We start from the raw sequence: 13,967 nt of genomic DNA, 5'->3' as shown, positions 1-13,967 counted from the left end.
GGCTGCCTTCCCCATTATTAATGAAGAAAGCCTCCTTTTTTCCATTTCCTAATGATGCCCACAGCTGAAGTGCAAACTGACTACAGCTGAGCATTTAAGTGGAATATTTCAAGGACATTTATCATAAGTGGATACAGAAAGACCGTGCTCCTGTTTCAGCTTCAAGGTTTAAATGTCAAACACCTGGAGACATAATTACTCCGCCTTAGAATCATTCTATGAGTTCATTGCTCTGGTTCAGGGAGTCAGACTAGTAACTTAAGTTCAAGACATGGGGCTGGGGGAAGAGGGGGTGCTCAGGGGTGTAGCAGGACAGAGAGGAGGAGCCCACTTGTCCCATTAGAGCAAGGAGCTCACATACTGAAAAGCCATGTTAGTATATAACTTGGGTGGAAAGAACAATGGATTCCCTATCTGTTCCAAGAATCAGAGGTACAAGCAATTAAAAATGTTCTCACTAACAGTTAAGTCATGTAAAATTTGCCACGAAGAGTTATCTAGCAGGACAGGGATTTTAATATTAAGATAGCAGCTTCTCTGATTCAAATTTAAGTCAACTACTATTTCTAATGTCTTCGACCTAAGTAACATCAACCCAGTAACATCAACAAATATCCAGAACAGAACATTTTCCCTTATTTCAAATGTACGTGGAAAGTAAGTACACTCTCCTTCTAATTTCTTTACCTTCTATATCTGATTTCCATCTACTATTCATCCACTACGTTCTTTTAGTCAAAGTCTGAATATAAGTGAAAAAGTGAAATAACATGCAGGTTCCACATATTTTCTGAAACCCCTGACTTAGGCTGTTTCAGAATTCTGAAGGGCAAGACTCCACACCCCTGACCAAATTCCATTGTCTTAATGCTCATAAAATACAATTTTCCATTCCTATTGGGCATGTGGAAAGAATTCCTACTGTGCTTGTGCAAAAATCTCAGCTAGAAAATAGCCTCTTAGCTGCCCCCATTACCCACAGCAGCCAGAACTATCCTCTCACTCAAGATGGTAACTAACAGTCACTATCCTGTTGTGCCTTGGCACACGACAGGGGGCTGACAAGAGTGGCTCAGGAAAGGAGCTGGGGAAAGCCCAATCCTGCAGCTAAGTCCCACAGAAATGGTAAATGAATAGTCAAACTAGAAGCATTCCTAAACTGATGACTGTACCTAAGATCACAAAAATGCTGAATTCTGGTATCTGTATTCCAAATGCTATAATTCCTATTGTGTACACACACACACACACACACACACACACACAAGCTAACCAAACATTTATTTTCTTTTCCTGAACATCCAGTGGAAGCCCAATTTGAGATTATTCCCAGGAGGAAAGAATTTTGTTAATTCACTCACTCTTACTGAACGCTAAACCAAGAAAAGCAATCCAAAGTAGGTTCTAGTCTAATAAAATCTCCATATTTATTTTATGAACTTAATCAATGCCACCTTCCCAGTTATTAGAGATTACAAATAAAAATGTGAGCAGACAGGAAATGAAATGCCAGCTGTATTAGAAAGCAAGTCACTTAACATTAAAGACCCAGTCAGAAGCTAAAACCAGTTTGTCTATAATACAAAGTAGATCTTGGGATCATCTTTCCGCTTGTTATAGTTTTGGCATAAACAACTTTCTCCCTTTTAGAATAGTCCTCCTCCTGGCCAACTGCTGAAGAACAGGAATCCATTTCAATCTATTTTTACCAAAACTGCATGTAATCATTTCACCTAGGTGAAGGGGACCCCTGGGATATACATGACGTCTATGTAAGAAATAGTCGATATCAAGCAAGCATAATTGCAAAATTCACAGTGATTTCATGTAAAAGAAAAGCTTAAGGGCCAGAAAATGAGCTAGAACTTATTCTGGATAAAGTCAGTGGTCAATTTGCCAAAGTGGGAAATTTACACAAAATATTTGTTTTACCTCCCAAAAGAAAGAGCTCAAAAATTCAAATTCCTATAAGGAGATCCAAAGGAAAATAAATTGTCCTTTTATGGCTATACTTAATGAGTCAGAAATGACTAGCCCTAATCTTTCTGCATGATTATTCATTCAAAAAAAAGCAGGACCCAGGGCACTTTGCCAGGGGCTGGAAATACATGGATGATTGGATGTGGCCTCTTCTCCCAAGAAGTTTACTATCTGAGAAGAAAGATAAGTGTAAGACTAATTTTAGAACATGTGATATAAATTGATATGAACGAAATGCTTTATGAGCACCAAAGAAAAAACATTTGGGAGTTCAGAGGATCCCCCAGACAAAATTACTCACAGTGAGAGCTCAATGAATACCTGCTAAATTAATAAATTCATGGGCTTTGCGGGTGAGAAAGCAAGTCTCAGAGAGGCAAAGCAGTTTTTCTAGAGTCACACAGCTAGTCAGCAGCAGGGAAAACTAGAACCTGCTTCTCCTGATTTGTAGTCACTTTTCCACCTCATGACTCTCCAGAGGTGTGCCCTGTGAAATCCTCCAGCCAAGGAGAGAGCGTTCATTCATTCTCCATCACAGGACCCTGCCGTGCTGGAAGCACAGGGATGCTCGGCTTTGGATGCATGTTCTTTCCCCTGCATGAGTTCAAATCCTTGCTCAAGAGCCACCAAACTCTGGGCAAGCAAAACGTGAAGCAAGACCCAGAGCCTGAGACAGAACCCAAAAAAGAGAAAAATCATCTTAAAGGACAGTTTGAATGATAAAAGTAGTTTTTAAATAAATGTAAAACATGATTGATACAAAAGTGAATTATCAGCAACTGTGTCCTGGTCTTGAGAAATTTAATTGTAAAGACAAGAAATATGCGTGGAAAAAGTAAACGCTAATAGTAAGCCATCCGTGTTGATCCTGACTGAGTGACCAGACCGAGGTGATACAGTGTCCAGGAAAGAATTGCACTATGGCTTCTAGCAGCCAGGGAAGCTTCTGCAAGGAAAGGAAAGTGGGACAGAGCTTTGGGGAACGGATAGATTTAGATGAGAGAAGGTAGAAGCTAGGGCATGGAGGCTGGAGGCTTCGTGGAGTCAAAATATACAAAATCTATCTAAAAAGAGGGTGTCTAGCTAGAGCATATTTATACACAGGGACTACTGGGATCAAACTATGGAGCAGTCTGGATATCAAGTGAAGAAGTTTGGGCTTTGGATGTTAAGCAAGGAGTCCGGTGGATATTTTTGAGCCAGTGAATGACATGATTCAAAGCAGTTCATTGGGAGGATGAATATATTTACGGTGCTCAGAATAAACAGAGGAAGCAATAGGGAACACAAATTTCCAACAATAGAAAAACCATTGAGGAGGCTCATAGAATAGTCCAAATGACAGCAAAAGTAGGCTTGTGTCCGGTGGAATGAAAAAGAACAGAGAAATACTATTCAGCAAACGCTGACTATGACTTCGAAGTTGGTTGGAATCAGAGGAAACAAAGATAACCCAAAGATTTCCTGACTCCATGGCTGATAAAATCGTGGTTTCATGAGCAAATACAGGAATGTTCAGGCAGAACATTCGCTGTAGATAAATTTGCAGATATTTGAGAGGAAAGTGATGCATCTGGATTGAAGTGGCCAACAGAGTTGGAAATATGAGAAAAAAACAGAAGTCAAGATACGACATCAGTCAACCTTTGTGTCCAAAAATGTAACCACAGAGGACCCCAGAAGCGGAGGAGCCCCCCTCTGAGGGAAGGCGTAGGGCACTAGGGCAGAAGCTGAGAAGGCGCTTAAAGAGAGGGGAGTAGAGACAGGAAAACATGGAGTCATAGAAACCCAAGAGCAGACAAGTTCCAGAGGGAAAGGATCTGCCCATGAGTGACACTACAAGGAGGTCATCCCAGCTCAAGAGCCAGGCCATCCTCACCCAGCTCTGCTCCTCGCAGGCAGCCAGGTGAGTGTTCAGGAAGGTTGGTAGCCACCAACAGCCTAAATTCAATTTCAGTTCAGTTCATATAATCAATTATTGAGCACCCAATGCTCAATAAATGAAGTTCTGTTCAACATGCGGTTCTGTTAGAGGGTCCTCATTAAAGTACATCCTAGCATTCTCAGCTTCTCTGAATATCCCAAGAATTTACTAGAATATTCATGTTCATTAAAACTATTTTCCTAACTACTCAGCAATAATATGCCTGGACAACTGATACAATTACATGGGTGGATCTCAAGTGCATTATGCTATGTGAAAGAAGCCAGGTTCAAAACCTACATAGCATGATGATTCCATGCATAGGATATTCTGGGATAGACAGAACAAGGGAGTGGAGAACAGACCAGTGGTTGCCAGGGGTTAGGGGTGTGGGGAGGATTTGATATCAAAGGGGCAGTAGGAGGAAATGTTTGGGGGCGTTGGAATTGTTCTATATTCTAATTATGGTGATGGTTACACAACTCTATGCAATTATAAAAGCCCATAGAACTATACAACCAAAAAAAGTGAATTTTTTAAAAAAGTAATAAAATAAAATGGATATTAAAAAAACTATTTTCCTACATTGTAAGCTTCAAAAGTCTAAAATATATGTCTCAATGTCAGGAAGAAAGAGGCCTACTGTGTATATGACTTTTACATGCTGTTTAAAAGAGTTTAAAGGACTATAAAAGGGATACCACTGTGTTTCTTCTTAGAAAGAAGTGCTATGGCCAATCTGAAAACACAAACAGGCTTTCCAAGTCCAGACTCACTTTATAATGCCGAGATGGCAGAAATAAACTTGATATGCATCAGTGGAAATTAAGTTTTCTCCTCATATTGAATATTCTTCAATTTTCAATATTTTTATATATTTCATTATCAGGGAAGGTTTAGAAAAAAAATCCCAGAATTAAAAATATCAGCATTTGATTGATTTGAGTACCTCTCCCAGCTTACCTAGTAAGTTAATTTGAACGGCTCATCCGTTAATACAGTAAAACACATGTTAAAGATTACAAATTGTTTAACAAGTTTTGACAAACAAGTCCCCTGGTGGTCTTGAAATTTCTGAAAAGCAGATGGAAGAGGTACAAGTTTATAGATTCCCCTTCCTATCTGCACAAAGCCGCAGAGGTCTAAAGTAGGTATTAGTGCAAATAAGGGACATTGTCAGACAATAAAGAGACACAATTGCCTCTGTTAGCACAACAATTAATTTTGTTTGCAGAGTACCAGTCAGTCTATTTGTAACCAGGAAAGTGCTAATTATTCTTGCTAATTACATGCAAAACATTCATTATCACCTATAAGTGGAGCCGGACCCCTCAGGTTTCGGTGACAAATTAATTACTGTGTTTTCCTTCTGAATGTATTTCTAGTCAGTTCCTGGTATTATCTGAAAAATAGATTGTTTAGCAGCCTGCTTGTCTGTCAGTGCCACTCATTAAAATGAAAAGTAGGCATGCAGAGCTATATCAGTTTTTCTTCTCTGGTCTGTGAGGGTAGCAGTTCCTGAAAGTCTCAACCCTGATCATGGAGTTACAAATCCTAAAGTCTCATAAAAAGCGTGCAGCTAAGTTTCATCGGGTACTGGATACATATTTGCACCAGTCCCCACTCCCTGAACTGCGGGGAAGGAGGAAAACTGTGTACTGAGGAGGGGAAAGGACCCACACCCATATGCACACCCGCACCCTTCAGCCTTGTCTTGGTTTGGGTGACATTTTGTAATCTGTTTCAAACATGGAGTAATTGAGTTTTATCCCTCGCCTCCACCCCCAATTTGGAATCCAGTTGATCAAAAAATAAATCCTGAATTGCCAACTTACTCTGATGGCCCTTCCACCTTGGGAACAAACCCAAGAGTACAGATGCATATGTTTTTATTCTAAACGTGGATTACATTGGGAAGACTGGGATCTGGACATACATAAATTTGCCTTGACCCTAAATTGCCTGAAGTTATTCTCTAGTTGTCTGACTTCCTAACAGGCAAGGAAGTAGTCTTCCTCTTTCACTCTCTCCCCACCTTACATTTGCTCCTCACTCTGGCAACCAGCTAAAAGTCTTATGCAATGACAAGATGGGTCTGCAGGGCTTTAGGCCCATTCTAATGTGCAACCTGAAGCAATAATTCAGGGTTAGCCCTTACTCCTCTTCCCACTGTTTAGACACACTTCCTGGAAAATCTTTAAATAGAAAGCATTTCAGATGAAAAGTTTGCACCTAAAGGGAGATGGGAGAAGGCATTGGTAGCACCATTTCCAGGCTCCCAGGTGTCCACCTAAGACTCTAGCCAGACGCATGGCTCCCTGGGAAACCAGTGTCTCCTTTAACCCTTAATGATCCAGATTGGACCAGAGCTGCATCATGCACAGGAGAACCTAGTTCCATTTAATCAGTCACGTTAACTAACCTACTACCTGTCCAGCACTAAGGTGGCACATTTTTCAATGAAGCAGCTTCACATGGTCGCACGTGTCTGTATCCCTTGCCCTTTCTGATGCTTCCTCCTTACAGTTCCCTTCATATTTGCTTTGGCTCCTTCCAGGGTGCACGTGCCTTTTGTCCGTCAACATTTGGTCTACTTTTATACAGCTGCATAACACAAATGCACACAGTAGTTCTTGATCATAAATAAAATAGGAAGGAAGTTTTCAGTGTCTCATCATTTACCTTTTCTGCCATTTTCAATTTAGAACAGTATCTGGAAACAGGAAATACAGGAAGCTAAATAATCCTCTGCTTGAGGTGCACATAAATTTCACATTGTCTGAATAATCCATTGTGGTTGATTTTTACCAGAATCGGGGTTTATGGGCTTTGGCTTTCATGTTTACATATGAAGGAGTTTAAAATTTTTGTTTCGGTACCACATGTATTTCTTTCTTTAGTTTCCTTGTTCGCAATCATCTTGGCTGAAATGTGTAAGTTTAAACAGATGAGGTAAAACTCTGAGTGTCTTAAGACCACGGAACCAGAAAGCTCCTGTAACAGTCAAATAATGGGCATTATTTCTACCTGATTTCTACTCTAATGAAAGAGAGAGGGTCGGGACAACCAGGGCACAGGGCTGAATTTGACCTCTGTGGCAGGTCAAAACTGTCTGACCCTTCCTTTCTTCACCTCCCTACCCCTTTCTGAAGTCCTGTTCCCTATCCGGCTACCACCAGGTCCACACCCTGCTCCTGCTTCTCCCGCCTTTCCCTGTCCCTTCATAGCGTTTGGCTGTTTCCTATATACTAAGCACCGTTCAATACTTGTACATATACTATAACTTATCTGTCTTGTTCCCTATTATTTCAAGGTCTTGCTAATATTATCAAATCATTCAGGTTAAAGTTTTAATGCATTATTTCAGCCTGTCTCCTAACACCTGTAGGTTATCAAAGGATTTCTAGAGATCATTTTAAGTCCAAAGGGATGAAGTAGTGAGTCCTGCTTGCCCTACCTGCTTTCTAGTCTTTGAGACCTTCAGGGAAAAGTCTTCACTCGGGAATACTTTGAAAGAACTCTCTACACTTGCCGTGAGGTCGTTCAACCAAATATCTAACTATGCTTCAATTTATTTAAATTGCAGTTCTGTTAAAACAGAAAGTAACTCCTATGTCATCCTGAGGATCATGATCCAGCATGAAATCTGAAATGTCAGGCTGGAGACCATTCAAGATCATGGACCAGCTCCTTTGCAGAGAACTTAAGAGCATGTACTCCTGAGCTCGGACCAGGTTCTTCCACTTACTAATCCCGTGACAAGTCTAGGATCTACATAAGTTAAATCTGAAAGCATCGCAGGATAGTGTAAGGATTCAAGGAGAAAAAGAACCTGACATTTAACCACACTATTGACCTACTAATTCCAGATGTAATTAAATAAGGTCTTCACTATCTTTGCATGTTCTATGGGCAACAAATATCATTGTCTCACCCACTTCCTCAGAGGTAAAAAAAATAAGCGAACCAATTTGAGTAATCTAAAAACTAAAAATCCATCTTCTCATTTAGCTTACTCTTTTAAAACAAAAAACTTCTTGCACAAAAAACTAAAAAAAAAAGTTTCATGAATTTCTGGTATTAATGATAATTTCTGGTATTAATGATATCATTGTGATGCAGGCCCAGGGCCCACAAAAGAATTTTAGAACTTGCAGGAGGAGTGGGAAAGAGGCATGGGGGTACAGAGGAGGGGGCAGACCTCAGGTGGTCTTTGAGGATGGCAGGCACAAGCCACAGTGACCTTCTCCCGACACCACAGGTGTCCATCTTGCACTCCCCACACAGCACACAAATGTGCTGCCTCCACCACCCACACACACTCAGCCTGAAACACACAGAGCTATTGGCAGCAGATAAGAGGAAAAGTCAGGGGAGGACTTGACATACCTTTGCCCTAGGACTGAATTTCACCTGTAAGAATAGCCTTCCCCAAACCATCAGTTCCTCTCTTCCCTGGAGCGAAATTAAAACTGAATTTCTACTTCTCCTGGCCCATTTCTGAGCTCCAGATTTCACACATCTTCTTCCAACACAAGAAGAAAGTACACAATTTATCCTTTAACAGTGCTCCCCTTTTTATCAACTCTTGCAGATAGTGTTGGGCTCCATTCCAGTGTGGGGGAGCATTTGGCACACCCCCTGCATGAACTATCAGGTCAGAATGAGTGCTCTGACCTACAACTTGGTCCTTCTGCAGATGTCTCCAGTGTAACTCAGCCCTTGCACTCTGACAACCCAGCAACACTGGCTATTACGCTAGTCACAAAGGCATCTTCTCTAAAACACATACTTTATTTCCACTTGGTAACTTTCAAGTTAGTTGATTGAAAATGTCTTCCAGAACATAAAACTAATAAATGATCTTTCTAAGAAATAATGTCAGAACTGGATTTCTGTCTCCTCTTCCCAGCCAAAATCTCACAGGAGAAAGATCATAATATAATCAGTGTTCCTTTAAATTTTATTATTAAAAAGAGGTAGTAATTGATGCTGCATGCACTATTTTCTCTAGGACTTGTAACAGAAGATTTTAATTGTTGTACCTGTATCCAAATAATAGATCACTGAAAGAACAAAATCCATTCAAATCCATTTCAAAAGAGATGCCTATAAATCAAATAACTCTCTCCTACATCCTGGACTGTTCTCAGCATATAACAGGCAAAAAATGCCAGGAGAATTGAATTAATAGGCATCAATTAGGAAGTCTCTCTAAAATTAAGCACACTGTCATCTGCCCTGGTGTTTACCATGAAGTCAGGTGACCATGGCAGGATATTCACAGTGAGGGTGAAGTCTCCACTGACATATATGACAAAGCATGTTTCCTCCAGAATGGAGTGTTCAAACCACAAAAATTCAATCAAATTAGTTTATTTGACTAGTAAAACAGATGTAAATGTATCTTAAGCATCTGAATCTGGAAGAACTGGAGGGATTTCTAGGTAATTCAGCTTCCCCATCTACCCCTTAATGGAATGAAATGTCCCAGCCTCTGCTATCACCTGGTGCCAAGGTAACCAGCTGGTAGCCCAATGATCAATCTGGAAATAGATGTAATTTATTTGGCCAGGACAGTGAACTAATGTTTAAAAACTGGGAAAGTTCACATAAAATCCACATTTCTAACTTTGTTTTAAAAATCAAAAGTTCTTGAATAGGCATTTCTCAAACGAAGATATGCAAATGGCCAACAGACACAGCAAAAAAAATACTCAACATCACTAATCATCAGGGAAATGCAAATCAAAACCACACTGAGATATCATCTCACCCCTATTAGACTGGCCATTATGAAAAGGAGAATAACAAATGCTGGCGAGGACACAGAGAAAGGGGGACCCTCCTACACTGTTGACGGGACTATAAATTAGTACAGCCATTATGGAAAACAGTATGGAGGTTCCTCAAACAACTACGGATAGAACTACCATATGATCCAGCAATCCCACTGTTGGGTATAAACCCAAAGGAATGGAAATCATCATGTCGAGAGGATACCTGCACTTCCATGTTCATTGCAGCTCTAGTTACAATAATCAAGAGGTGCAACTAACCTAAATGTTCATTGACGGATGACTGGATAAGGAAAATATGGTATATATACACGATAGAACACTACTCAGCCAAAAAAAAAAATGAAATTCTATCATTTGCAGCAACATGGATGAACTTGGAGAAAATTGTGTTAAGTGAAATAAGCCAGGAAAGAGAAATACCATATGACCTCACTCATAAGTGGGAACTAAAAAAAAATTAAAATAAAATAAGAAAAAAAGAAAGACACAACAATCACAATAATACGTTGAACTTTCAAAAGGAGAGAACAAATTGAGATTACCAGAGGTGGGAAAGGGGGAGCGGGAGGTGGGTAAGCAAGAAATTGGTAAAGGGCCACAAAAAATGATTACATTGTGTAGTGTTGAATATACTAATTATCCTGATTTGAGCATCACTTATTGCATGCAGGTATTGATATTCAATGCAGTACCCCACAGATATGTACAACCAATTATGTTTCAATTTTTTAAAAAATCAGAAGCTCTGACAACATCAGGCCACATTCCCATATGGCAACAATTGGCTAAACTGAGTGCAGGCTGTTCTCTTTAGCAGAGAGGCCTGTACTCCAGAGGGTTCCACCAGCCCCCACCACTCTGTAATTTTCTACCTGGCTCGCTTGGCTCCTACACTATCTGCCTGGCCCAGGTTGGCATGAGAGGTTCTGACCCTGAGCTGTGAATAAGTAATAAATATATTTATCATTTACTGATTATTCTGTATTCTCTAAAGGTCACACTGATCCTGAAGAAAATGTTGGCAGAAAAAAAATGGAAAGTTTGTTTGCCCAGTGCAATCTTATGATAAGAAAGATCTCTAAAAATTTGAAAGGTTGTTAAAGATACAGTCTTGGGGGAAGGAGAGTGGTCACATAAGACAGAGAAACCAGAAGGACAGATTTGGCCACAAGGACCAGAAATTCCAGCCAGGATTAGTGTGAATAGCCTGCATATGAAGGTACTTCAAAAAGCTTGTGGAAAAATAGAATTATAAGATTATACAAATATTGTCATGAACTTTTTGAAGTACCCTTGTATGTGGCTGATCTGCATGCGAACACCTCTTTTCCTGTATAGAATAAGGGGTTGAGGTGAAACCAAACCATTCCTAAATGAGAAACAACATGTTTATGGTTTCTGAGATGTATCCCACAAGCAGAGTACTTTATAAAGCAATGTGCAACCAAAAGAAAGTATCGGTCTTACAGAAGATGTCGAAGTCAATTTGTTGCTGAGAAGCTATGCTATGCTATTAAAATTAGACTGGTAGAGACCACTCACAGATATAAGCAGGCAGACAACATGCTATCAAAAAAGACCAAGGTAATTAAAACAATCTCCACAAAGGTGAAGGAGTCTTATTCACTAGGAAACAAGGTAGATATTCAGCAATCAGTCAAATGAGGACCGTGAGGAAAAAATGATTAGAGAGAAAGCCTTTCACAACTAATCTAATGCTGGTACCAGCCATAGCCCACAGTAGCAGCAGCAAACCAAATCACGCTTGCAACGGATAGCTTGTAAATCCTATGCTTAAATAACACTTGACATGGTTTTACTGTTGGTCCAAAAGAAGCACAAAAGAACACAGTTAAAAGGATCCTTAAAGATCAGCTAGATTTAAAATCCTCATTTTACAAATGAGGAAACTGAGGCTCAAAGGTTAGGTCCCTTGGCTGTACACAGCTAGATAGTGTACAGTCGAGACTAAAACCGCCTTCTCTACCTCCTGCTACATCACTTTCCAATTTCTGAAACAATGCATAGCATGTCACTTAAGGAAATAGGAAACTTTGTGATATTTTGAATAAAAAATAACATTTCTTTAGAGAAGAAAATCTAAATAAGCGAAAAAGGAGGTAGAATGGGCTTACTGCTCCTTATTAATTGATAAAAGGGATTCTTCTGAAAGATACATATCATTGGCAGCTCTCATCTCTCCCTATGCTATTCCTTACCTTAGAGTAAAAAATCTTTCAAATATTTAACAAATGAAGCTAATTATTCAAAAATAACTGAGTCTCTAATATAAAGACTAAGCAAATTCATTTTCTGAACATTTCTTAGTTTCCAATCTGAATCCCAAGAAGATAAAACAGCAGACGGGCTTGAGAGAAAGAAAAAAACAAACAAAAAAAACTCTGCCTTTATTTTCAGGCCTGCACTTGATTCAGTAAGTTAATTATTAAACTAGTTTCATTTTTAAAAAGCAAATGTAATCCTTCCTTCTTTATTCCAAATATATGCTTTACTTAGGAGGAGAGATGTCATTCTATTTGAAGAACCGTTTGCTTGAGCTCAGAATTACCCCAGGGCAATATATTATTGATAAACCCATTTTCTTGTATAATCATCACTTCACATTTACAACATTTCACAGGATTCCTTCTGTAACCTTCCCATGGTTTTCCTAGGCAAGGGTACTTACAGCTCATGTTGCCCGGAAAAAGCAACCTTATTCTTATGTGTTAACTTTTGTGTTCGAAGTTCCAAATTTGACAAAACTCTCTCATAGAAAACACACAATTGAGGTTACTTGTAGCTATAAGGCCTGCAACATTTTAAAACTCATCTGCTTATCTGCATACATTTACATGTATTCAAAGTACCTCCATTCAGAAGTACAAAGGTCCACTTTATTGAAATGAATATGGAGGTATGACTGACTGACAACCCAAAGGCTTATTTAAATGTTATTGGTCCCCCCCCCATTCATTTATTTCCTGATGATAGAGGGGTCAGCTGAGAACCTTTATTTCTAACGCGCTTCAGTAAAAGCAGCACTGTGCTTTCCTTCTCTTTTTTATTGTTGAGGGTGGGTTGGTTGGTTTTTGGCTTGTTTTAGCTTTTTTGTTGTGTGTGTACCGGGGGTCTATTTGCACAGTCAGGGGGAAAAAAATCCTAAGCCAGCTAACATGAGGTGAGAAAAATGCATGGTGTACTATTGCAGGACACTCAGGAATCTCTCAAGTGTTTGAATAAACACATACCACACCAATTAAAAAAAAAAAAAAAGAGCTGGTTTAGCAAAAAGACAAACATAGTCTTCTGAGCCCTTCCAACAGGCAGGCATGTCCCAGTGCATTCCTGGGGCCTGGGACGGCCCTAACACTTCCTTTCAGCCTAATGGGTCCTGAGCCCTGTCCTTTGTCTGCTGATTAACTGCTCTGTTCATTGACCAAACCACTAATTGCCTGTTCCTTATAGTTACCCTACATTACTGTAAGAATTAATGAGACACAATTACAGCTCCCAGAAATCTCAGGTCTAGCCAACTGCACAGCACTCCAAGTGAATTAGAACTCTCGAAGAGAAAAGAGGAAAAAAAACTAGTCCATTGTTCACAGGAAGCAGAATGCTTTTTTGTTTAAAAATTTTTGTATATATTTGAAGTTGTATCATAATTAGGCCCAGGGGCTGAAGGTAAGGGGAAAGAGAGAAAGAACAGACTAAGGATTTGGGAACTCAGCCTTCACTGAGAAATCATGGTGGATGCAAGAAACATGTATAATGCAGATGTATGAAATGCTTAGGAAACAGAATGAACACAAAAGCAATACTATGAACAGTACTTAAAACCAATAACAAATCAGCAGTTGAAAGAGAGCATTACTACATGTGACAATACACTATAAGAGCATCCGTTTAGACTTATCCCCTCACATAGATGGTATTTGGCTCAATTTAAGCCAAATTTTTATTTGTATTGGTATTCTTCAACTGAGAATGTTATGTTCATTAGAACCCATGGCTCATTTGCCGAGATTTGTGGAGGACTTGCAAATGGCCAAAGAGGAGATAGCTCTTTGACTATCTGGTAGGGGAAAGGGAGTAATTTTCCCTCTACCAAATCTTTTCAAATTTGAAAAAGAAAAAAATTCAAATGTGGGTATAATTCCAGACACTTGAAATTGCAATTATTTCAAAACTCTGTTAGATATGCTGGTCCTGGTTTTCTTTGTAGATGGTGACTTGCTCTCATGTATTTCTGTTAAGATTAT

The sequence above is a fragment of the Cynocephalus volans genome, chromosome 6 (genome assembly GCF_027409185.1).
Source record: "Cynocephalus volans isolate mCynVol1 chromosome 6, mCynVol1.pri, whole genome shotgun sequence".
In the NCBI taxonomy this organism is placed as follows: Eukaryota; Metazoa; Chordata; class Mammalia; order Dermoptera; family Cynocephalidae; genus Cynocephalus; species Cynocephalus volans.
The sequence above is the reverse complement of the archived record's forward strand: the minus strand, read 5'-3'. Positions refer to the sequence as shown.